Raw genomic sequence first — 23,234 nt, forward strand, 5'->3', positions numbered from 1 at the left:
ATCGCCACCAGGCACAGACACAGGAGAACAGCATGCTGTCCTGGAGAGAAGGAGAGATTGCTATCTGTCAGCTCCAACCAGCAGACATCTGCCCTTCAAATAAAGGGGGAGTGGGGCGCCTGGGTGGCTCAGTCAGTTGAGCGTCCGATTTCGGCTCAGGTCGTGATCTCACACTCCGTGAGTTCTACCCCCCGTCGGGCTGTGTGCTGACAGCTCAGAGCCTGGAACCTGCTTCGGATTCTGTGTCTCCCTCTCTCTCGGCCCCTCCCCTGCTCATGCTCTGTCTCTGTCTCAAAAATAAATAAAAACATTAAAAAAAATTCAAATAAAGGGGGAGTTAACTGTGCGATAGGTACACTACATTCATTCGCTTACTTATTCATTTAAATGATAGTCATTCATTTAAATATTAGATACTTGCCTTTCATGAGGCGTCTGGATGGCTCCGTCGGCTAAGCGTCTGACTCTTAGTTTCAGCTCAGGTCATGGTCTCATGGTTTGTGAGTTCGACCCCTGCATCGGGCTTCCTGCTGACAGTGCGGAGCCTGCTTGGGATTCTCTCTCTCTCTCTCTCTCTCTGCCCCTCCCCGGCTCGTTCTCTCTCTGTCTCTGTCTCTCTCTCTCAAAAATAAACAAACATTAAAAAAAAATAGAGAATGTATGCTCTTCCCACATTTCACACAGGCCGAGAACGGTTGGATAATTACCCCGGGTCACAATAAATGGCAAGGCGCAGATAAGAACCAAGTCTGTCTGGTCCCCACAACCAGCTCTGTATGGACACACATGCACCGAACCCTGTATCTGGGACGCTTCGGGAACCGCGAGGTCACAGCGCTGCCGCCTTCCAGGGATGGAAGGATCCACGAAGGTGCCGAGGAGCAGAAAGATGTCCGATGTCCCCGGGCTCGACTTCTGATCACCTACGTGACCTACATCTCAAATGTCCACATATGTAAAGTGACAAAAAGAATAGTTTCCACCTCTCAGGGTCCTGGAGAAAACCCAAGTGAGAAAATCCATATAAATGCTAACCACCCGGCCGTGCTTGTAGTAACGGTTCAATACATATTAGCCCAGGAAAAAATAGAAAGTGATGTTCACTGGGAGACCTAAGGAATGAGTCATAGGGCTGAGTCAGACCAACAGAGGAAAGAGGGGGGAAGAGGTGTAATACTCAAAAGAAAAGCCAGAGTGGCCCCTGGGTGGCTCAGTCGGTTAAGCATCTGACTTCGGCTCAGGTCACGATCTCACGGTTCGTGGGTTCCAGCCCCGCGTCGGGCTATGTGTTGACGGCTCGGAGCCTGGAGCCTGTTTTGAATTCTGTGTCTCCCTCTCTCTCTGCCCCTCCCTGCTCATGCCGTGTGTGTGTGTGTCTCTCTCTCTCAAATATAAATAAACATGGAAAAAACAACAACAACAACAAAAGGAAAGCCAGAGATGATGTTCAGAGACAAGAGAAAGCAAAGGCTAAAAACTGGGTCGAAGCAAGCTCGAGAAGGAGGGGGAGGAGGGAAGGAGGAAGCTTTCCATGGAAAGGTCAGCAAGGACCTTTCTCCTACCATTTTCCGTTTAAGCAGGGAGGGTCACGAACAGGTTTTTCCAGGAATCCAGACCAGAGGTGGTGGCGGTGTGGACGAAGAGGCAGAAGAGACGGGGAGAAGTGGATAAATCCAGGACGCGTCTAGGCCTGCTAAGCGATTCAGTTCCGGGAAGAGCGAGGGAAGCATCACCATGACAACCGGGCTTCAGTTTGGGAAAGAGGCAAGTAGAGGGGCCTGAGGGAGTAGCATAGTGGGGAGGCTCTGGGGTGCCGGTGAGACAGGCAGGTGGAGCCATTCATGGGGAGTGATGGACGCCAGCAGAAGGTTCTGGGCAATTTGGGAACCACGGCAGATTTATGTCAGTTGCTGTCTCCATATCTCCATCTTTTCAAGGCAGCTTTGAATCTGCCCAAAAGAGTGCTTCTTCCAGCTTTATAAGATTTGGTTAAGGAGATAGAACAAAAACATAAGGAACCTGTCAGGTTTTTTTTTTTTTTTTTCCTTCTGCTGCCTGGGATGCAGATGTGATGGCTGGAGCCCCAAGGACCCGTCTCTGACCATGAGGTAGAAGTCAGACTCTGAGGCTGTTGGGGAAGAAGGATGAGTGCTTGAGTCCTGGATGGCCTTGTGGAGCTGGCAGCAGCCCTCAGGCGCCCACTTCTAGAACTCTCTGGCCTACAAAAGGGATAGCTATCAAAGAGACTCAACAGCAGCCAGGATGAGATTGCTGAGAACTACGGGGGCTGACGCCCAAGGAAAGCCAGAGAGGGTGTAGGTAGATGAGGCCCAAGTGAATTCCCTGACACAAAGAGGCTCTCTCTGTTGCGTGCCCCTGTGGAGGGGGATGAGCAAAGAAAGGGACTCCACACAGTCCCCATGGACGAAGGCCTCGATCCCCCTCAAGCCAAATACTTCAATGTCAGGAAGTCCTGAAGGTTAGAAACCTTTTCCTTGTATGAAAAACAAAGTCTGCCTTCCGGTGATTTCCACCCGTAGCCTCCTAAAGACACACGGAATAAAATCTACAACGCTCAGCTTCAAGACAGGCCTCCCAAACTTCAAAGAGGACACAATTGTTCTTCGCTCCTCCCAGATGCAGACTTGTTAACGGCCTCTCAAACATTCATCATGTCAAATTCCAGATCCTTCACAGCGTTCCTTACCCTCCTCTAAATGGACATTATCGTGTTAACATCGCCCCGTGGGCACCCGCTAAAGCAGGCCGGTGAGCCCCGCAGCCCATCACCTCCCTGGACCGGCACCGTGCTCCTACTAATGCGACCAGAGTGGCACAGGTTTCTTCAGGCGCCGATCACCCCGCGGCCCAGACGGAGCGTGAGGCTCTTGTTAAGTCAGCTCATCCATCAAGGACAAACTTGTCGACATCTTTTGAAACGACATCCAACCTCTCTGCGGAAGTGGACAGAGAGATTAGATCCCAAAAGACAGTTCAGACATGTTCCCTGACAGCGTCGGCTTGGAAATCAATTTTAATCTCTCGCCTATTAGGTCAGGATGAGGCAGCCCCTAGAATACAACAACCCCATTAGCAAAACAAATGACACGGGGCCCTCAACCCTCCAGAGCATTTCCAGCTGCCTACCTTCCCGCCGGTGACAAAGACAGTTGGCATTAGAGTGCCAACAAGGGGTGCGGGGCAACAGAACAAGCGACTACCCTAGAAACGCCTCGTTCCAAGCCACACTCACAGAAACCAGAAGAAACTCTAGAATTCTGTCTAGAGAGGCCTTGCAAAAGAATGAAAGACCACTGATGTCCAAATTTAAAAACCTGGGTCCCCGCTGTAGTGGAAACTGGGTCCTGGAACACGCACTGTCTTGGCCTCAACTCCTGTATCTACAAACACGGATCCTAGTATCTGCGTCGTGATATCTGCTTGGGTCAGAATAGCTGCTTTGTGAGAACCGGGGATGACGTCAGCCCCTGAGCCAATGAGAACATGGCAACTATTAGCATAAACTGTCTAAACCCACCTCCCACTTGGGGCGGGGCCTCCATGGCAACCCTCCAAGCCGTTTCCCCACCAGGGCTGATCCCAGCAGCCCCAGGCAGTGCTAAGGCACAAATACAGGTGCTGAAGGGCAGGTGGGGGTTGAGAGGAATTCCGATGGGGGGGCGTGCGGGGCAGGAAGAACACAGGCGCTGGAACTTCTTTGGCTTCTGACCTTGTCACCTCGCCTATTAAATGGGCCCCATCATTACGGGCATCAGACACCGTAACGTTTTCTTGAAAGCGCTGCGAGGGATCTGGCGGACTCCTAGAGCAGCTTTGCTTCTTCGCCACACTCCCCTGCAGTCCACGGCCTGTCCCCGGATGAAATCTTCGGAGCCTCCCCACCTTTTCTGGACGGGCCCCTCTCAGGAGAAGAGTATCAGGTCAGCCAACTAAAGCTCCAGATTTCATTCAGCTGAGGCTTCTCCCCTCCTCCCCGGTTGGGGGCCCGTTTTAAACCCCGATGCCTGGGGCGCCTGGGTGGCTCAGTCCGTTAAGCATCTGACTTCGGCTGGGGTCAGGATCTCACGGTTTCGGGGGGTTCGAGCCCCGCGTCGGGCTCTGCGCTGACAGCTCGGAGCCTGGAGCCTGCTTCCGATTCTGGGTCTCCCTCTCTCTCTGCCCCTCCCCCGCTCGTGCTCTCTCTCAAAAATAAACAAACATTAAAAAAAAAAAAAAAAAAAAGAATGTAAACCCTGATGTCTGCACTGGAGGAGCGTCTGGACCTTCCATTCTTCTCCAGCCCCTCCTCCCGCATCTGTCCGCTGCTTGCTGCCCCGGACGATGGCAAGTTCGCCCGGAAGCATCCAGTTTAGGTCACTTGCCCAGACATGGTTACTGAGAAGAGCGCTTTCTTTCTCTCAATGTCCTAGTTGGCACAGTCGGTGATACGGTCTCCCTACTTCTGACGCCTCTGCTGTCCAGTGGATAGAAGGATCTGGAAGAGCCTGAGAGGCAGGCCCGGTTTGACACGGTATTAGTTCTCTGCAGGGGGGACGGTGCCCAGAGCTGACTCCCGCCTTGTGGGGCAGGTGAGTGGGTTTTCTCAGAGTGGCTCCCCCTGGGGACTTCAGCGCCCTCTTCAGAGCAAGGCATTGCCTGCCGGCACCTTCCAGCTCTCTCCCCCGGCTCCCAGACTTCTGGCTGCCGCCTCTCAGGTTCTCCCTGGGAGGACCTTCCAGCCAGGATCCCTTTCATCCGGCTCCAGGCCACGTCCCACATCAGGGTCCATCAGGGTCTCTAGGTGTCTCTAGAACATACAGGACACACCCCCCTTTGGCCTGACTTCTAGAAAAGGGCCGTAGAGGCAGCACCAGCCACCGCGTGGCACCTTCAGCCCTCTCTGGGTGGGAATTACACACTAGTGTGTGTTTCCCAGTTTCAGGGACACAGGGCAGGCTCTTCCAGAGCGAAAGACCTTCCGCTTTGCTACCTCGAGGAGGCAATGGGAAAAAACAAATAAACATGGGACTCCAGTAGATTCTCCCCACAAAAAACGTTGACGCCCCACCTGTGAATCCTCGGGAGTCACTGTTGGGCCGAGCGTCTTCACCGCGAAGGCGTTTAACAAAAATGGGTTTTTAATGTTTATTTATTTTTGAGAGAGACAGAGCACGAGCAGGGAAGGAGCAGAGAGAGAGGGAGACACAGAATCCGAAGCAGGCTACAGGCTCCGAGCGGTCAGCACAGAGCCCGACACGGGGCTCGAACTCACGGACCGCGAGATCATGACCTGAGCCGAAGTCGGACGCTTAACCGACTGAGCCACCCGGGGGTCCCTTTTTAAAAAAAAAATTTTTTTTAATGTTTATTTATTTATTTATTTTACTTTTGAGAGAGAAAGGCATTTTTTTTTAATTTTTTTTTTAACGTTTATTTATTTTTGAGACAGAGAGAGACAGAGCATGAACGGGGGAGGGTCAGAGAGAGGGAGACACAGAATCGGAAACAGCCTCCAGGCTCTGAGCCATCAGCCCAGAGCCTGACGCGGGGCTCGAACTCACGGACGGCGAGATCGTGACCTGAGCCGAAGTCGGACGCTTAACCGACTGAGCCACCCAGGTGCCCCGAGAAAGGCATTTTATAAAAATCATGCTACGTAGAATAATTGTCACAACAGCTAACATTTCCTGAGCGATCACCATGTGCTAGGCGCCGTGCCAGGAGCTTTATGTCTGTTCCCCAATCCCTGAGAAAATCCCGTGGGCTGGGGCCCATCGTCAGCTCCGTCCTCCAAGGTCAGCTACGTTATCTTGCGAAGCGTTCCCCGCCCCCCAGCCCACCCCCCACGCCCCCCAAAATGCCGGTTGACCCAGAACTGCTTTTCCGAGGCTGCTTCTCCGTGGTTCAGAGTCAGCCCTGAGGAACCACGAGAAAAAAGTCTGGTGTTGAAGGCCACGTTTAACTCTTACGGAAATAACTTCTACACTTTCCCCAAATTCCCCACGACGCGTAGAATCCCTTCATCCTGTCCGCTCACCTCTTGGGGATCTAAAACTTGCCTCTGCTCTTCTGTGTCCAGAGTGAACACAACCAGAAGCAAGGTTTGAAAGCCAGCGTCTGGAGCCACGGATATGAGAGCAAGTTAGCAGCGTGACAGCGAGCCACAGGAACACGGCCGTCCACGGCCGCCCTTCCGATGGTAAGATGTCATCACGGAAAGGGCCAAACGCAAACCACTAGCCTCTCGGAGCCCGAGTCGTGCAGCATGGTCGGTGACACTGCCCTACCTGGGCGCATGATGGCTTTCTGCTCCCTGCTTTCTAACACACGGGCACACACCCGTGTGGTGTCCTCACTCTGATGGACAGAACGACAAGGGGTCTCGGTTTCCACTTGTCAAGAGCCTCGCCTGTGAGGTGGACTATTCAGGCTTTACCCGAAACAAACCTATCAGATGGACACGATTATTATACCCGTGTTCAAACATCCATGTTCTAACTTACAAGCCATGGGACACTAGTTATGTCCAGAACCCAGATAAGGAGTACTGGATAATCAAAAACACTGAAAAGGTGATAACAACCCCCCTGGACCGGCGGGGCTCACCCGAAGCAGGGCCAGAGCTCACGCTAAGCGGAGCTCATTCTCGTCCGACGTGGGAGTCGAACTCAGGAACTGTAAGATCGTGACCTTGAGCCAAAGTCAGATGCTTAACGACTGAGCCGCACAGCATCCCCCCGCCCTTTGTTTTTAGAGACGGAGAGAGGGCACAAGTGAGCAAGGGGCAGAGAGAGAGAGAGAGGGAACCGAGGCACTAGCTACGTTGCAGCGGACGAGACGCTTAATTCCCTTCGACCCTAGTGTCCCCGTGCAACATGCTGGGGCAAGAATGTGTCAGCGCCTTTTTAAGGAACACACGGATCCGAAGGTAAGAAAGCCATCACACCTTTGCTTCTCATTTCTGCCACTTGTATTAAGCGTGCGGCTCCTGGGTCCACACTCCCCGATTGTGCCGACCAGATTCCCCGTTTGCCGAGCCGACCCTGCGGTCTACGACCCAGCTAAGTATTTGCCGGTGGAAAAATGGACAGACGCACAGTGGAACAAGGGAGGCGCCCCGAAAACAACATTGGTCCTGTTAAATGACTCCTTCACGGCCCTCCCTGGAGGAGAAAGCACCTCGGGGACAGTCTCACTTCACAGAAGCTCTGAGGCAGAGGGTTCCGGCCACGAGCTCATACCCGTCATTTGTGCAGGTTGCTTGGGATCTGTTTTCCTCAGCCCTCCCTCCAGCCCGGCAGGGGTGCCTTCATGCCTCCAACATTACAAACGACAAGAGAGCCTGGTGGCCCCCACTTCCCACCCCCCCCCGGGTCCCCGTCACCCTCTGCGTCCCCAGGTGAATGCCCCTTCACCTCCGTGAAGTCCAGAACAGCTGCTCTCCACCCGAGCCACGAAACTGCCAACAAGGCGAATTGAGAATTCCTGACAAAGAGCCAGGCTTCTGGGAGTTTCCGGACGGTAAAGCAGTTTAGTCCCTGTCATTCACAGGATCCGCGCGGCCCAAGATAACACTGGCACAGGAACCAGGGACTCTCTCTGACCGCCGACTGGAGGTGCCCGTGACAGAGCCATTAGCAAAGTGACATCCGTAAGGATTTGATGAGAAAGCAAGACCCGGATTCTGATCAAAGCAGCCACAGGGGTGGCAAGACCCCCCTGGGATGGGCTTGGGGCCTGCCTCCCCAGCGGAGCAGATCAGCCCCGGGGCGCCTGGGTGGCTCCGTCGGTGGGGCGTCCGACTTTGGTCATGCTGAGGTCACCATCTCATAGTTCGTGGGTTTGAGCCCACAAACAGTGCGGAGCCTGCTTGGAATTCTCTGTCTATCCCTTTCTTTCTGCGCCCCCCCCCCCAAAAATAAATAAACAGACTTTAAAAAAAAAATCAACCATAAGCAGAAGGATTCTCCGAAGTTACACCTGAACATACACTAGAGATTCCTTCCTTCCTTTCGCCCGAACAGTAATCTTTATTAAAATCGACTATTTATTCTTTAGGGCCTGACACGGTTAGCTTCTCCGGCATTTCCACCTCAAGATAAAGCATGTTAGGGGCGTCTGGGTGGTTCAGTCACTTGAGCATCCGACTTCGGCTCAGGTCTGATCTCACCATTTGGGAGTTCGAGCCCCGCGTCGGGCCTCCGTGCTGACAGCTTGGAGCCTGGAGCCTGCTTTGGATTCTGTGTCTCCTCCTCTCTCTGCCTCTCCCCTGCTCATGCTCTATCTCTCTCTCTCTCTCTCAAAAATAAATAAAACTTTTTAAAAAATTAAAAAAAAAAGAAGAAGGGGCTTTTCCAGGCAGAAGGGGGGGGGGGGTGTCACATCGGAGCCGGAGAAAAGTGAGAGGAACCCTTCAATCAGCAGCAAGCCCCGAACTCAGTCTGGAGACTACCAATCACTCCTCACTCGGCTCACCCTGGGCCAGCGTGCGGATTTTTACACATAACTCGTGACCAGCTGCCTGCCTGGTCCGAACCATATAGTCTCAGTTTCCCCAAAAAGAACGCATCGTTCTTTAGCCTGCGTCTCACTCTGTCACACCTCTGCAGTGCCCGAGAAGTTCAACAACGTATGTGCTTTTTCACAACATAACAACGAGCGTTTGAATTTCCCAACATACGATGAGAAGTTCCGCTGGTGGAACCATCGCGAGCCCACGCGGGGATCCCCAAAGTGACAAGAGTAGCAGCCGCAACAACAGAGCAGAAAAGACATAAATTAATCTCTGATGGTGGGGGGGGGGTGAGGGGGCGGGTCTCTCTGATTCTCTAAATGTATATTTACAGCTGATCATCCCCCCCCCCCAAAAAGCCACATAAATGAACTCGATGGACACGTTGGCATATTTGGTCATCAAAGGACACTTGGCTTCTTTGAAGCCTCAAAGTTTCCATCACTTGCATTTTGGCTACAAGTGTCGACTTTTCTGCCAAAGCAACTTTGGATTCTCTGCCTTTGGTCCCGATCATTTTCCTGGAAATCAGATGGGACGATTAGACTCCCCCCCCCTCCCCCCCGCAATTGGAGCTGCACCTCCGGGCTGAGAGAAGGGAACCAGAGGCTAACCCACCTTCTACACAGTTCTTCTTCTCCACTGGTCTACACTGTGCACGATAACATAGTAACATACGTGCTCACGGAGACGTACCTTAATTAAAGTCGCTAAGAGGGTTATTGGTCCGTGTCTTGCTTTGGATTCACTCCCCCCACCCCCGACATATTCTGGAATAAGGGACTGGAGGCAGGCCCTTCATTTGGAAGGTGTTCCCAGGAGTGGGCCACCTGGGTTCAACCATAACCTTCCAAGCTGTCCTAAGCGGCTCCTTAGGATCAGTCCATCAAGGGATATTTATATCTCCCTGACCACGTTTTCTCATCGGTGAAAAGTTATCCCTGGGGGTGTCAAATGCCCGGCATTCAGGGGCCGCCCCACACCCAGGCAAGTCCCCAGGGCCCTGGAGAAAGCCCCCAGGGGGGCCGAGAGCAGCTGCTGTGGGCACCTGAGGGGGACGGGAGGCGGGGAGCCTCATGACACACAGTAATCTCCACGTCCCTGCAGGTGAACTCAGGGCAGAGCCCGAGGGACACGAGGCTCCACATGAGCATCTTCTACTGCCCTTACTGGTTCTTGGAAGATTTCATCTGAAAGTGATGTTGGAGATGTAGGGGTTTGTGTTCGTTTCCTCCGCAAACAACTGAAATTTATCCTCTCTCCGTTCTGGAGACCAGAAGTCTGAACCCCCCCCCCCCCCCCCCCCGGGGTCGGCAGAACCACGCCCCCTCGGAAGGTTCCAGGGAAGAACGCGTTTCTCTTCTCCCAGCCCCCGGCGCCTCCAGGCAGGCTTGTGGCCGGGTGGCCTCTGTAAAGACACTTGTCATCGGATTTAGCGCCCCCCGGGTAATCGAGGCCATCTCACCTCGAGGCCCTTAATGTAACTACATCTTTAAAGACTCTTCTCCCGCCAAAAAAGTAACTCTTCCTATGGAGTAAAATCCGCTGGCATTTCCTGAGAGCCTCCCCTGTGATGCGGGCTATTCAGGCTTCCCCCCAAATTAGCTCATCGGATCCCCCAAACAAACCTGTCAGCCAGACACGATTTTTATACCCATGTTCAAACGTCCATGTTCTAACTCACAAGCCACGGGCCTCTGGTTAGGACGTCTGCTTCTCAGATCGAACACAACCAATTGTTTGATGAATCTGTGATGCTGTTTGGACAAGGTGCATGCAAGGAGGCGTTCAAAGAGTGGACCCCCTGTTTCCATCTTGCACCGGGCGGCGCGCATTACGAAGCCGGTCCTGTCAGCGGATGTGAATTCCAAGCAGCGGATTCCAGATCCACCTGGAGAAAGGTTTCTTCTTTCACGCAGAGCGACTCATTCCCTCCTGAGGCGATGTTCCCCCTTTCGGCGCCTATATTCACGCAGACGCCAGACAAGCACACAGTGGAGACGTTAGAGAAATAATTTACTTCTCAAGTAAAGGGTTAGAGCAAGCCAACACCCGGGGACCAGCCACATCATTCAGAGTAACGATAGCATCTGAGATGACAGCAAATGGCCTCCAATGACCCATCCTTCACGGCCGTGGATTCTGACCGGGGGCGGGTGCGAACCAGAATCACTTGGCTTAGAGTTTGTTCGAGATAAACGTGCCCAGGCCCTACTCAAAACATTGACACCAAATCTTTAAGGGTGGGACGGGTGCGTGAATCCTTGGAAACTCTCTCCTGATGACTTTTACAGGCCCCCTGATTAAGGACCACGTCCCAAACAAGGGCCGTCTGGCTCCTGTCCACGTAGACACCACGTAAAAGGAACACAGCACTTTGTTACATGCGAAGAGAGTGCTGGCGTTGAAACTAGGTTGTCCCTGCTCAGTCCCCAGACCTTTGGTCCCGCCGGAGTTGCAACTACACTTACCCTGCCCTAACCTCCAACATCTCAAATATCCCGAACTGCTCAACAAAACAGAAGATGACCCAGAAACTTAAAAAGAAGACAGAACCAAGGACAGAACGGATTTCATCAACAACCGCCCTCCCCCCCAACCTCACTGCCACAAAAAAAGTCAGATGAGCCCTCTGTCAATCCATCCTATAGACCTTTTCCTATTTTCTGGCTTCTTCGTTATAATAACAGAAGAAAGGATTGACAGAATCACGTTGTACAGATTAAGAAAATCCTAAAGGGTCCTCAGAGCCATCTTTTTTTTTTCTTAGTTTATTTATTTATTTTGAGAGAGAGAACACAGCAGGGGAGGGACAGAGAAAGAGAGGGAGAGGGAGAGAGAGAGAGAGAGCGAAAGAGAGAGAATTCCAAGCAGACTGAGCTGTCGGTGCAGAGCCCCACGTGGGGCTCGAACTCATGAATCACAAGATCATGACCTGAGCCAAAGGCGGATGTTTAACCGACTGAGCCACCCAGGCAACCTCCCCCCTGACTCCCTCCCCCCGTCCCCCCCCCAGAGACATAGCAGAGAACCAAATAAAAATATGTGGAAGTCAAGGTTAGTCGGCTCTGTTACCCTAAAACTACATCATTGCACCCAACTCCTGTTGGATGAAGCCAGAGTCCTAAAGTTCTGTCTCCTTCCAGAAAAATGCAAACAATGTTTCAACACTAAGGGCCACCTGCTCTGTGTGTGTGTGTGTGTGTGTGTGTGTGTGTGTTTGATGTGATTAGAAACAGTGCTGTTCCAAACTACATTGAATCATCTCTGCATTTAGAAGTCAGCTCCTGGGGCACCTGGGTGGCTCAGTCTGTTAAGCGGCCGACTTCAGCTCAGGTCACGATCTCGCGGTCCGTGAGTTCGAGCCCCGCGTCGGGCTCTGGGCTGACGGCTCGGAGCCCGGAGCCTGCTTCCAATTCTGTGTCTCCCCCTCTCTCTCTGCCCCTCCCCCAGGTGCGCTCTGTCTCTCTCAAAAATAAATAACGATTAAAAAAGAAAAAAAGCCTTATTACCCCCAATGTGAGGGTATTAGGAGGCGGGGCCTCTGGGAGGTGATTGAGTTTAGATGAGGTCAGGGAGGTGGGATGGGATTAGTGCCCTTAAAAGAAGAGGAAGGGACACCAGTGCTCCCTCTCTCTCCACCAGGTGAGGACACAGCCAGACAGCTGTCTGCCAACCGGGAAGAGAGCCCTCACCAGGAGCCCAATTGGCCGGCACCCTGATCTCGGACCTCCAGCCTCCAGAACCGTGAGCAGCAAATGCCTGTTGGTGGAGCCCCCCAGACCCCGGTTGCCAAAGCCGACTTTGCACACATACGTGCACCCTCACAACCACACGGGGCAACTAGTCTTTTCAAAGAAAAGGGTTTTCTTTCCTTTTTGGTGGTTTCGTCTGTTTCCCTCCACACTACAAAAAAAAAAAAAAAAAAAAAAAAAAAGGCCAAGGTTGAGGAATTTCTTCACATCTCCAGGGTTTGCTCTGGTGTCCCGAGAAGGTGGCTGGTGACGCGGGATAAGGTGGTGAGCCCTATCGTGACAGCAGTTCCTTCCGGCTTATTATAAATCCCAGCCGGGTCAACCAGTGCACAGAGGGACTCTTCCGACCGTGACTCCAGTCCCCTGAGCCTCTCCGTTAGGTTTATCAAACTCTAAAGCTGTAACCCCGCCCCGGGGTAACCACAGCCCCCAAATCCTACTGTTCCCCCAAACTCCTACCCTGAATTCAAGATAACTGGCATAAATGTGGCTCATCCGTTCAGATAAGGACCCTGCTCAGATTATGAGTTCCACTACACAGGGCTGGGGTTGTATTTTCAAAATGCGTAGCAAATCCCGCTTAAATGCCATTTTACTGCTTCGCAGACAAATTCACCACATCGAATGATAGCCCTACTGCAGTTCCCAGAAAGGTCGGGAAGGTTGTGTCCTGACATACGATTGGTGATGTCATATAGTCCAACATCCAATATCATTCCCATACCTGACTCTCCCCAACTCAGAGACTGACTGGCCGCCACTGGCCGAGCCCACCCACCCCAGGTTCTAGAAGAAAACGCGGCCAGAGGTGCAGGGAGGGATTCTGCAGGCACTCAAGTCGCCTTCCCCACCTCCACCCCAAGAAATACTCTCCTGCTTAAATTTCTATGCCTTTCTTATAAGCGGTCCAATAACTCACCCCTTCAAGGACGGGCCAGCCTTGTTCTTTCCTGTTTGGCCAATCTTCCGCTCTGGTCCTAACTAGGAGCAGAATCCCATCCTGAAAATTGAAAAGTACTGAGGACGTGAAAAAAATCCATTAATGGGCAAGTGAATACACCATGTGATATGATACATGATTGACACGACGTGATGTGCTGTGATGTTGATAAGATGCAATATGGTCCCTGCTTAGATCATTTGCAATTCTTGCTGATTTCCCGTCCTTTTTCTAGCCACTTCTTTGGAACACCCTCAACCTGCAACCCAGACCACATGTGCGCCATGCCACAGATCCGTTTACGTTCTATCTGTGAAACTGGTTTTCTCCTCCTGCCTCTTGACGGATATAGTTCTGTCTGGTGCGAACCTGGCCTGATGAAGGACCCGGACTCTTTTTTTTTTTTTTTTTTTTTTTTTTCAACGTTTTTTATTTATTTTTGGGACAGAGAGAGACAGAGCATGAACGGGGGAGGGGCAGAGAGAGAGGGAGACGCAGAATTGGAAACAGGCTCCAGGCTCCGAGCCATCAGCCCAGAGCCCGACGCGGGGCTCGAACTCACGGACCGCGAGATCGTGACCTGGCTGAAGTCGGACGCTTAACCGACTGCGCCACCCAGGCGCCCCGGACCCGGACTCTTAAGGGCGAGGTCAAGTGAGGTTAGGGCCAGTGCAGGCAGTGAGTTACCTGGGACCACGCTAAAAAAGGGAACTTCTTTTTTCTCTCTTCCTTTTTTTTTAACGCTTATTTATTTTTGAGTGAGAAAGAGAATGCCAGAGGGAGGGGAGGGGCAGAGACAGAGCGGGACAGAGGATCCGAAGCCGGCTCTGTGCGGAGAGCAGCGAGCCCGACGCGGGGCTCAAACCCACGAACCGTGAGATCATGACCTGAGCCGAAGTCGGACGCTCAACTGACTGAGCCACCCAGGCGCCCTAAAAGGGAACTTCTTACAGAAAATGGCAGAGGAGGAGGTAAAAAAAAAAAAAAAAAACCAGAGGAGCAGAAATAATCCAAGGCCCTAGTTCAGGAAGCCAGAAACAGACGCTACATGGGCTTCCAAAGGACCTGCAGCCAGAAGCAAGGTTTGAAAGCCAGCGTCTGGAGCCACGGATATGAGAGCAAGTTAGCAGGGTGACAGCGAGCCACAGGAACACGGCCGTCCACGGCCGCCCTTCCGATGGTAAGATGTCATCACGGAAAGGGCCAAACGCAAACCACTAGCCTCTCGGAGCCCGACTCGTGCAGCACGGTCGGTGACACTGCCCTACCTGGGCGCGTGATGGCTTTCCGCTCCCCGCTTTCTAACACACGGGCACACACCCGTGCGGTGTCCTCACTCTGATGGACAGAACGACAAGGGGTCTCGGTTTCACACGCCGTCGATTTGCACTCTCCACCAAGGCAAACCTCCAGAGAAACCTCTCCATCCTTTTCCCAACAACCCGACAGTACGTCCCAAATCCTGCCCCCCGCCCCCCTTCACCAAGTGGTGGTAGGGCAACCCCTCGGGGCTGTTCGGTATCAGTCCCCGGCCCTTTCCACAGTCATCACCGAAGCGATCAGTGCCACCCTTACGGCAACCCCGGCAGGCTGCTCCGGAGGCTGGAGCATTCGAGCTGTAATGTGGCCCGGGCCCCCAGCGTCTGGATGGGGCTGTCCCTGCTGGCAGGGGCAGGCCTTGGGGCAAATCAGAGAGAAGAAAAAAGAAAAGAGGCTGCCCTTTTACCTGGCTGTTGTACCAACCTGATGCAGATTTCTATGGATGGACAGTAAAAACATTCCTAAAATGATGTGGTCATTGGAGGTCACACGTCATTGAAAAAAAAAAAATAACGGAAACAGATAGAAACAGGATAGTCAAGGAAGGATGATTACGAAGTTACCCACTGTCTGGGCACCTGGGTGGCTCAGTAGAGTAAGCAGCTGGTCCTTGATTTCAGCTCGGAGGGTGACCTCAAGGTTCTGAGATCTAGCCCTGCGTCGTCGGGGCTCCATGCTGAGTGTGGAGCCCGCCTGGGATTTTTCTCTCTCCCTTTCTCCCTGCCCCTCCCCCTCCCTAATTAAAACAAACATTTGTAAAAACATTTATTTAAAAAAAATGTTGGGGGGCGCCTGAGTGGCTCAGTCGGTTGAGCGTCCGACTTCAGCTCAGGTCATGATCTCACAGTCCGTGAGTTGGAGCCCCGCGTCGGGCTCTGTGTCTACAGCTCGAAGAAGCCTGGAGCCTGCTCTGGAGTCTGTGTCTCCCTCTCTCTCTCTCTCTCTGCCCCTTCTGCACTCGCGTGCTCTCTCTCTCTCTCTCTCTCTGAAAAATGAATAAACTTTAAAAAAAGAAGGAGGAAAAAAAAAAAACGTTACCCACTGTCACAGCAAACTGAAAATTGGGGTATGAATGGCAGAGATCGTGAGTGATACACCAGCCTGAGCCCCTGGCTCTCTAACCCTCTGAAAAATCACACAAGTAACTTACTTTTCCGCTTTTATAGGTAAAGAAACTAGGCTCAGAGAAGTTAAGCAACTTGCTCCAGATCACACAGTAAGTGGCCGAACCAGGGTTTGAACCCATGGCTAGTGTGGGAACCAGACTAACGCCCCTCCAAGATGTTCACATCCCAGTGCCTGCGACCTGTGTTATGTTCCCACGGTGAAGGGGCACGAAGGAAGCAGGTGGAATTAAGGTTGCCCATCAGCTCCCTGGGAGAGAGGGGCGCCCATGTGGGCCCCCCGTAATCACAAGACCTTTAGAGGTCGGAGATGGGGGGCGGGGGCAGGGAGCACGAGCTGAGGAAGGAGGGCAGCCTCCGAGATCTGGAAAAGGCAAGAAAGCTCTTCCCCCGGAACCTCCAGAAGGAACACGGCCCCTCCTGACACTTTGATTTAAGACCCATTGCGGACTTCTGACCTCCAGAATGTTAAAATAATAAATTCGTGTTGTTTTAAGCTATTAAGTTTGCGGTGATTTGTTATAGTAGCTCTAGGACACTAATAGAATCATCGAAGTCCTGGGTCTTGTTGTGTTCATTATGACCACTGTTCATCTTCTTCGACTCTGTAACAAATCACCACAAACTTGGCGGCTTAAAAGCTGCACGAATTCATTAGCTCTCGGTCTCTTAGGTCAGAAGCCCGGATACGGCCTGGGTGGGTTCTCGGCTCAGGATCTCACGAGGCCAAAAGCAAGGTGTTCCTTTCTGTAGGTCCTGGGGAAGAACCTGTTATCCGGTTCATTCCGGTGGCTGGCTGAGCTCAGCTCCTGGTGGGGAATCCCTCTCAGCTCCTAGAGGCTGCCCGCCTTGGCTGCCATGAGGCCCCTCTTTCGTCAAAGGCAGCAACGGAGAAGTCGCCTTGCATGGAATGCGTCTCACTTCAGAAAGGGCTCGGACCCTTTAAGGGGCTCGCCTGATTAAGGCTGGCCCACCCAGATAATCTCCCTTCTGATTCACTTAAAGTCAACAGTTTAGGAGTCCGAATTACAGCTGCAAAATGTCTTTTGCCGTATAAAGTAGCACAACTGTGGGAGTGACAGCTCATCACGCTCGGGTCCTGTCCACGTTTCCGAGGAGGTAATTCTGTGCCAGGGAGGGGGAATCATGGAGGGCCACCTTGGAATTCTGCCTTCAACAACCACATTAGCATAGAGCAATTGTTTTGACACACTTGACTCCATTTCACCCTCCTACCTACCACAGTAAGGTCTATTGCTTTTATTGGGTGAACCACACACACACACACAAAAAAACCTAAAAAAAATAAACACCCAAACTCAGTATCGGCCTTCCCTGCCCACCAATCCCACGTCCCACCAAATCTCCCTCTGAGTGTTGTTTATCTCTTTTCACAGCGTTACGCAAGCACCCAGCTAGAAACCCAATAACGGAAAGCGTTAAATTTACTGGTTCTGTCGGTTAGGCATCCAACTTCCGCTCAGGTCGTGATCTCCCGGTTCATGGGTTCGAGCCCTGCCTCGGGCTCTGTGCTGACAGCTCGGAGCCTGGAGCCTGTTTTGGATTCTGTATCCCCCTCTCTCTCTGCCCCTGCCCTGCTCATTGTCCCTCTCTTTCTCTCTAAAATAAACCCTAAAAACAAAATTTTTTTTTAAGTTAAATTTACCCAGCCCCAGGCACTGACCTAAGAAACATGCTTCCCCACAAATCTATGAGGTAGGTGTTGATACTACTCCAATTTGACAGAGGAGTAAACCAAGGGGTGGAGAGGTTAAGGGACACAATGGCTCTTTTTTTTTTTTTTTAAATGTTTAATTTTGAAGGAGAGACAGAGTGTGAGCGGGGGAGGGGCAGAGAGAGAGAGGGAGCCACAGAATCCGAAGCGGGCTCCAGGCTCCGAGCTGTCAGCACAGAGCCCGACGCGGGGCTCGAACCCACAAACTGTGCGATCATGACCTGAGCCCAAGTCTGGCGCTTACCCGACTGAGCCACCCAGGCGCCACAAGGACACAATGGATCTTAGCGATGGGACAGGGCCAGGATTAAAAGGCAAGCCGTGTGACTCTGGAGCCCAGCGCGTCACACGTTGCTGGCTTCTGAGCTGTACCCAGGGTCCCCACCGGGAAAGGAGAGCCAGAGGGTGCTCCTATTTGCAGATCAGCTGTGACTTTGCTAACTAGGGCAATTTCTCCGATGTGGATATTTTTTCCTCTTTACAGAACAAACGAGTTCACAGAACGTTCCAACAAGCCCCCGGGAGTTGGGGGAAGTTTTGACTTGCTCAGCCATTTCTCCAAAAAAAGCCAATGATCAGGGATTCCTACCCCCCCCCAACCTTGTAAGTTTCCAGGCAGCAAAAGTACAGGGAGATCTGGTCGCCCACTCCCAGCAAATGACAAACCCTGCCGGGAGGGCAACAAGGAACCTGGAAGATTCAGGGATTCTGCCCACAAATAACCTCTGTGCCTCACCCACACACGGAAGGTGGGAGCCCCCCCAGTGCTCCCCCGGAAGCTGTGGTCTCCTCTTCTTTCTTAGGACCCCTTGTGTACAGGATCCATGTAGAATATATTTCTAAATCTTTTTTTTTTTTTTTTAATGTTGATTGGAGAGACCGAGGAAGTGCGCGAGTGGGGAGGGGCAGAGAGAGGGGGATTCGATCCCACAACTGCGAGGGCACCACCTGAGCCAGGATCACGAGTGGGTCGCTTAACCGCCGGCACCACCCAGGCACCCCGAATAGATTTCTGAATTAATCTTGAGCTATGCAGGGCCAAGCCCAGATCCCCAGGGCTGGTGAACTGTTGCCCTGTTAATCTCCCACCTGCTCAGGTGTGGGGTAGAAGCTTCCGGAGGCCAGGAGCTGTGCCCTATTACCCCTTTCATCTTCCTCGGTATCAACCCTAACAGGGGCTCAATAAAGACGTCTGTTGTTGGTAGGCTGGCATTCTTCTGAAAGGCCACAGACCTTCCATTGCTGAATGCCCTGCTTTTGGCGATTATAATAACATCTATCCAGACAGAACCATCCGATGGCTCTGTGGGGTCCCAGAGCCATAGAACCTAAGTTTCTCCTGTCTTATTCCCCATTCTTGGGCAGTGGCCAGGAGGGCATCTCGGTCTCGTGAGAGCCATGAAGGTCGTCGTGTGATTCTGATGCCACAACTGATTATTATTCTCCCTCAGCAGATCCTGTGGGGGAAGGGGGGGGGGCAGGGACCCAAAGGGGTCCTTGGGATTCTTCTAGCAACCTCTTTCCAGCTGTGCATTATTGCAGTACAGCCCAATTTGGGAAACTGACACAGACATGGTCACGATTTGTAAAATGTTCTAGGCGATTCTGAGCGGGTCTCTGCAAACCTTCCCCCGACCCCATGCCCGCACGGAAACCCACACTACCAGCCGGGTTCATTACTCGAGCATCCTGCCGGTGATCTTTATTAACCAACCAGGAGAGAGTCCGGGCTTCTTCTGCAAAGGTCAAAATGGAAATTAATCTGATTTGTATCAATCTGCGCAAACAGTCTGCAGGCAAGCCGCTGAGCTCGCTTGGTTTTAAATGACTTTTGAAAATGAGCTTAGGTGGTAGCCAGCATTCCAAATTCACCCCATTGTTATTTAAAAAAAAAAAAAAAAAAAGGTCTCTTTGTCACATTAACTGAATTGGGCTTTTTTGAAGAAATCTGATTTTTTGAATCATCTAAGTTTTCCGAGTTCGGCTAACATACCGTATAATTTGCCCATGCCCCCGCTGATGGTATCTTGGCCAGACATTGAACGTTTTTAAGATTTCTCGGCTGCAACTTGCTAACCAAACTGGATGTGTTTGGCTCTCTGGTGGTTCCTGGTGGCCGAGGCTGCTGGTTGCCTCCCAGGATCCCTTCTGTCTTTCTTCCTTCCCGAGAACCTAAGTTTTCATTGCATTATCTGGAATGCACATGTGATATCTGGAGCCATGGCTGCTATGTGGGAACATGAGGAATGGGTCACATATAAGAAATGGCAGAAGGAGGCTGGAGTCTAATAACTTCGCAAAGCTGCCACTCTAGCCCCAGACCACCGGCTCCAGCCTGCCTTGACTCCACCAGAAAGAAAGAATATTCTAGTTTGCTCAAGCCCCTCTAATGCTGGACTCTTCTGTTACAGCCGCCAGCTCTGATCCTAACTGGTTCAGATGACAGCTTCACAAGTGCCTTCCAGCTTATTCTAGAATTCCAACGTGCCCTTCCTTGACTTACCATCAACTATCAGGAAAAATTAAGCTCAGAGAGGTCAAGTGTCTTGGCCAAGATACCAGAAGAACAGAATCTGGGTCTCTCTTCTTGAATACGTAGGTCTTGGGTTTACCAATGCCACTTGTAATAAGAAGCTTCAGATGTCAACCCACAAACACATTACCACTCATCTTGACACTAAATCCCCTAATGTTTTCTTCCATTTTGCTTCTTAGACAGGCACGGCTTTCTAAAAGCTGAATTATCGCAGCATATCATGCAGTTGATAGCACTCAATGGTATTCCCATCCATCATTCTTTTTTCTTGCAAACTGGGGTGCATTGATTGCCCAGTCCAGAGGACTGTGACAATCCATAACTTTTTTCAGAGAAATTGTGAGGCTGAAGAAATTAGCTTATTTTGCCGGTGGCAAGAAACACGATGTCACTCAAACCCCCTTAAATCTAACTTCAAGTCAGGGCAAGTGTCAACACAAGAGAAATCTAAGTCCCAACCGCCAAAGTCATCCTGAGGGAAGGCCAGTGCTCTCATGCTGGCTCAGCACGGACAGTACATTAAACACATAATCCCTGTCACACTGAGACACCACCGCCCCCCCCCCCCCCACCGCCATCGCTGCCCTGTGGGACAAGTTGGAGGACATCTACTCTGCCTAAGGGCTCGACCTCACCACTACAATCCTCGACTGCATATTCCATGTCCTGATGACCGCTGTTGGGTAACAAATTACCCCCCAATTCAGCAGCTTGAAACAACCAATTTCACTCTAGTTTGCTCCCAGTTTTGTGGATCAGGAATCTGGGAAAGGCTCACCTGGAAATTTCTGGCTGAGGATCTCTCACGTGGCTGCAATCTGATGCTGACAGGGGCTGACTGCATACAAAGGCTTGATTAGGTGGGATATTCAAGATGGCGCACGCACATGGCTGATGACTGATGCCGACTGCTACTTGGATCCGTTGACCTAGACACTTGCAAGTGGCCTGTCCAGCATGAGTGTCTCAGTGTGTCGGACTTCTTTTTTTTTTTTTTAATTATTTTTAATGTTCATTTACTTTTGAGGGAGAGAAAGGGAGACAGAGCCTGAGTGGGGGAGGGGCAGAGAGAGAGGGAGACACAGAATCCGAAGCGGGCTCCAGGCTCCACGATGTCAGCACAGGATCCCGACACGGGGCTCAAACCCACAAACCGTGAGATCGTGACCCGAGCCGAAGTCGGACGCTTAAACCGACTGGGCCACGCAGGCGTTCCCTGAAGTCAGACATCTTACGGGACAGATGGCTTTGCCCAGAGAACAAGACGGAAAGTTCTTGGTCTGTTAAGAGCTGGCCTCAGAAGTTGTATGCCAGAGCTTCCGCTCCATCCTCTTGGCTGAAGAAGTGATTTGGTTGCATCCGGACTCAAGGTGGGGAGACTCGTGGAACCCGCTTCTCAATAGGAGTGCCAAAAATTCACAGCCTTTGGGACATGCCTTTGCATATCAAGGCTGGCGGGGGAGGCATGAGTGGATTACAAAGAGGAACAACAAGGAAATGGACTTTGGAAAAGTGTCCATGTCCGGGGGCAGCTGGGTGGCTCAGTCGGTTGCGTGTCTGACCTCACTTTCGGCTCAGGTCGCGACCTCACGGCTCACGGGTTCGAGCCCCACGCCAGGCTCTGTGCTGACAGCACGGGACCTGCTTGGGCTTCTCTCTCTCCTTTTCTCTTTACCCCTCCCCTGCACGTGCTCTCGCTCCCCAAATAAATAAACGAAAACAAAAGCGCCCATTTCAACCGGGTTCTTTTGTTTCTTACCGTGCTCCTGCATTCTTCCGAACTGCCTTTGCCTCACCCTCGGCCTCAGAGAATTCCCTCTGCAGTCTCCAGTCCGGCCGGGCCCCTTCTGCTATGCCTCGGTGGCCCGTCATGCTTCCTCTGTGTCCTAGTACCCACATCCCTTGTCTTCTCTCTGTGGAGCACAGTCCCAGGCCCATGACTCTGCTCCAGCGGGGAGAGCGCTCTCCTCTAGACAGGCCAGCGTACTGTCGGAAAGGGACATCGGGGCCGCACTGTGGGGCGCCTGTATGTCAAATACGGTCTCATAACCTTTTTATCCTTTTATACCTCATCCATTCAATCGATACTTCTTGAACACCCGTAACGCGTGGGCACGCTGGGGATACGGACCTACCCCAGAGAGACGTGGTCCCCGTTCCCTTAGCCGACTAGCTACCTGCCCAACGAGCAACAGAACAAGCCGAAAAAGCACTTTGCTCCATATACGGACGCAGCAAACCAAAATCAAGAGGAAACTTGGAGTTATTTGGGGGTCATCCATAACGCGTCCCTTTCGAGGGTAACCAGGCCGGGGGTAGTGCATGAACTCCCACGTTCCTGCGACGTCCGTAGACCTAATCGCACTGTGGATCAGTTAGGACCCTGCCGGCATTTGCAGAAACAACAATTTCTTTTTCGTGGCCCAGTAAAACAGAAGTTGATTTTTGACACGTGTTCCCGACTGGCCAGTGGCTTTCCTCCGTGCGGTGATCCGGGGACCCACGGTCCTTCTACTCTGTCCTCCTGCCCAATCCCTAAGCTCTTGTCCACACCCAGCCTGGGCTGGCAGAAAAGGGAAGAGAACATTCGAGAAGGTGCCTCTGCTTCTGAAAAAAAACCAGCCACCTTTGTTCCCATTCTTTCAGCCAGCCTGACCCATCACATGGCCACACTCAGATACGGAGTCTGGGCCAGGAAGCCCTTGCTGGGACTCCATTTATGGCAGAGGAAACACCACGGGTGGTGGGAGAGCTGACCACACACACTCGGTCCTTTCCTCCACTCTTTGAACTGTAACCACCACGTCCTATGGAAATGGAATCAAACCCGGGTCCCCGGGTGGCTCAGTCGGCTAAGCATCCGATTCTCGGTCTCGGCTCAGGTCACGATCTCACGGTTTTGTGAGTTCGAGCCCCACGGCGGGCTCCACGCCCGCAGAGCGGAACCTGCTGGGGATTCTGTCTCCCTCTCTCTGCCCCTCCCCTACTCAGGCTGTTTCTGTGTCCCTCAAAATAAAGAAATAAACAAAAATACAAGATTAAAATAAAAGGAATGTAATCAAAACCAGGGACATGAACTTCAAGGCAACCTGGACCAGGGGAAAGAAGGCACGGAAGGCCCATGTACCGTATTGGATGGTGGTAGCTGGGGACGAAGTCTATTCACCCTCAATGTTTTTATGGGACTTCCTCAAGCCTGTCACGACAGAGCCATCTCCCTTACGTGCCACCTTCCCGACATACTTCCTCAATGCCAGTAGCGAAGACAGACCCTGATTTTGAAGATCCTTCTTCCTCTTTGCTGCGCGTGCG

General features: G+C 52.1%; 1 long non-coding RNA gene across 1 annotated transcript; it reads right to left on the reverse strand.

Moving 5' to 3' along the window:
- Positions 1-421: 421 nt before the first annotated feature.
- LOC131501111 (uncharacterized) lies at positions 422-1,338 on the reverse strand. The gene is made up of 2 exons (XR_009256640.1): positions 708-1,338; positions 422-619 (listed from the first exon to the last, which is right to left on the reverse strand). It is a non-coding gene; the product is annotated as an uncharacterized LOC131501111 (long non-coding RNA).
- Positions 1,339-23,234: the final 21,896 nt, after the last annotated feature.

The sequence above is a fragment of the Neofelis nebulosa genome, chromosome 18 (genome assembly GCF_028018385.1).
Source record: "Neofelis nebulosa isolate mNeoNeb1 chromosome 18, mNeoNeb1.pri, whole genome shotgun sequence".
Taxonomy (NCBI): Eukaryota; Metazoa; Chordata; class Mammalia; order Carnivora; family Felidae; genus Neofelis; species Neofelis nebulosa.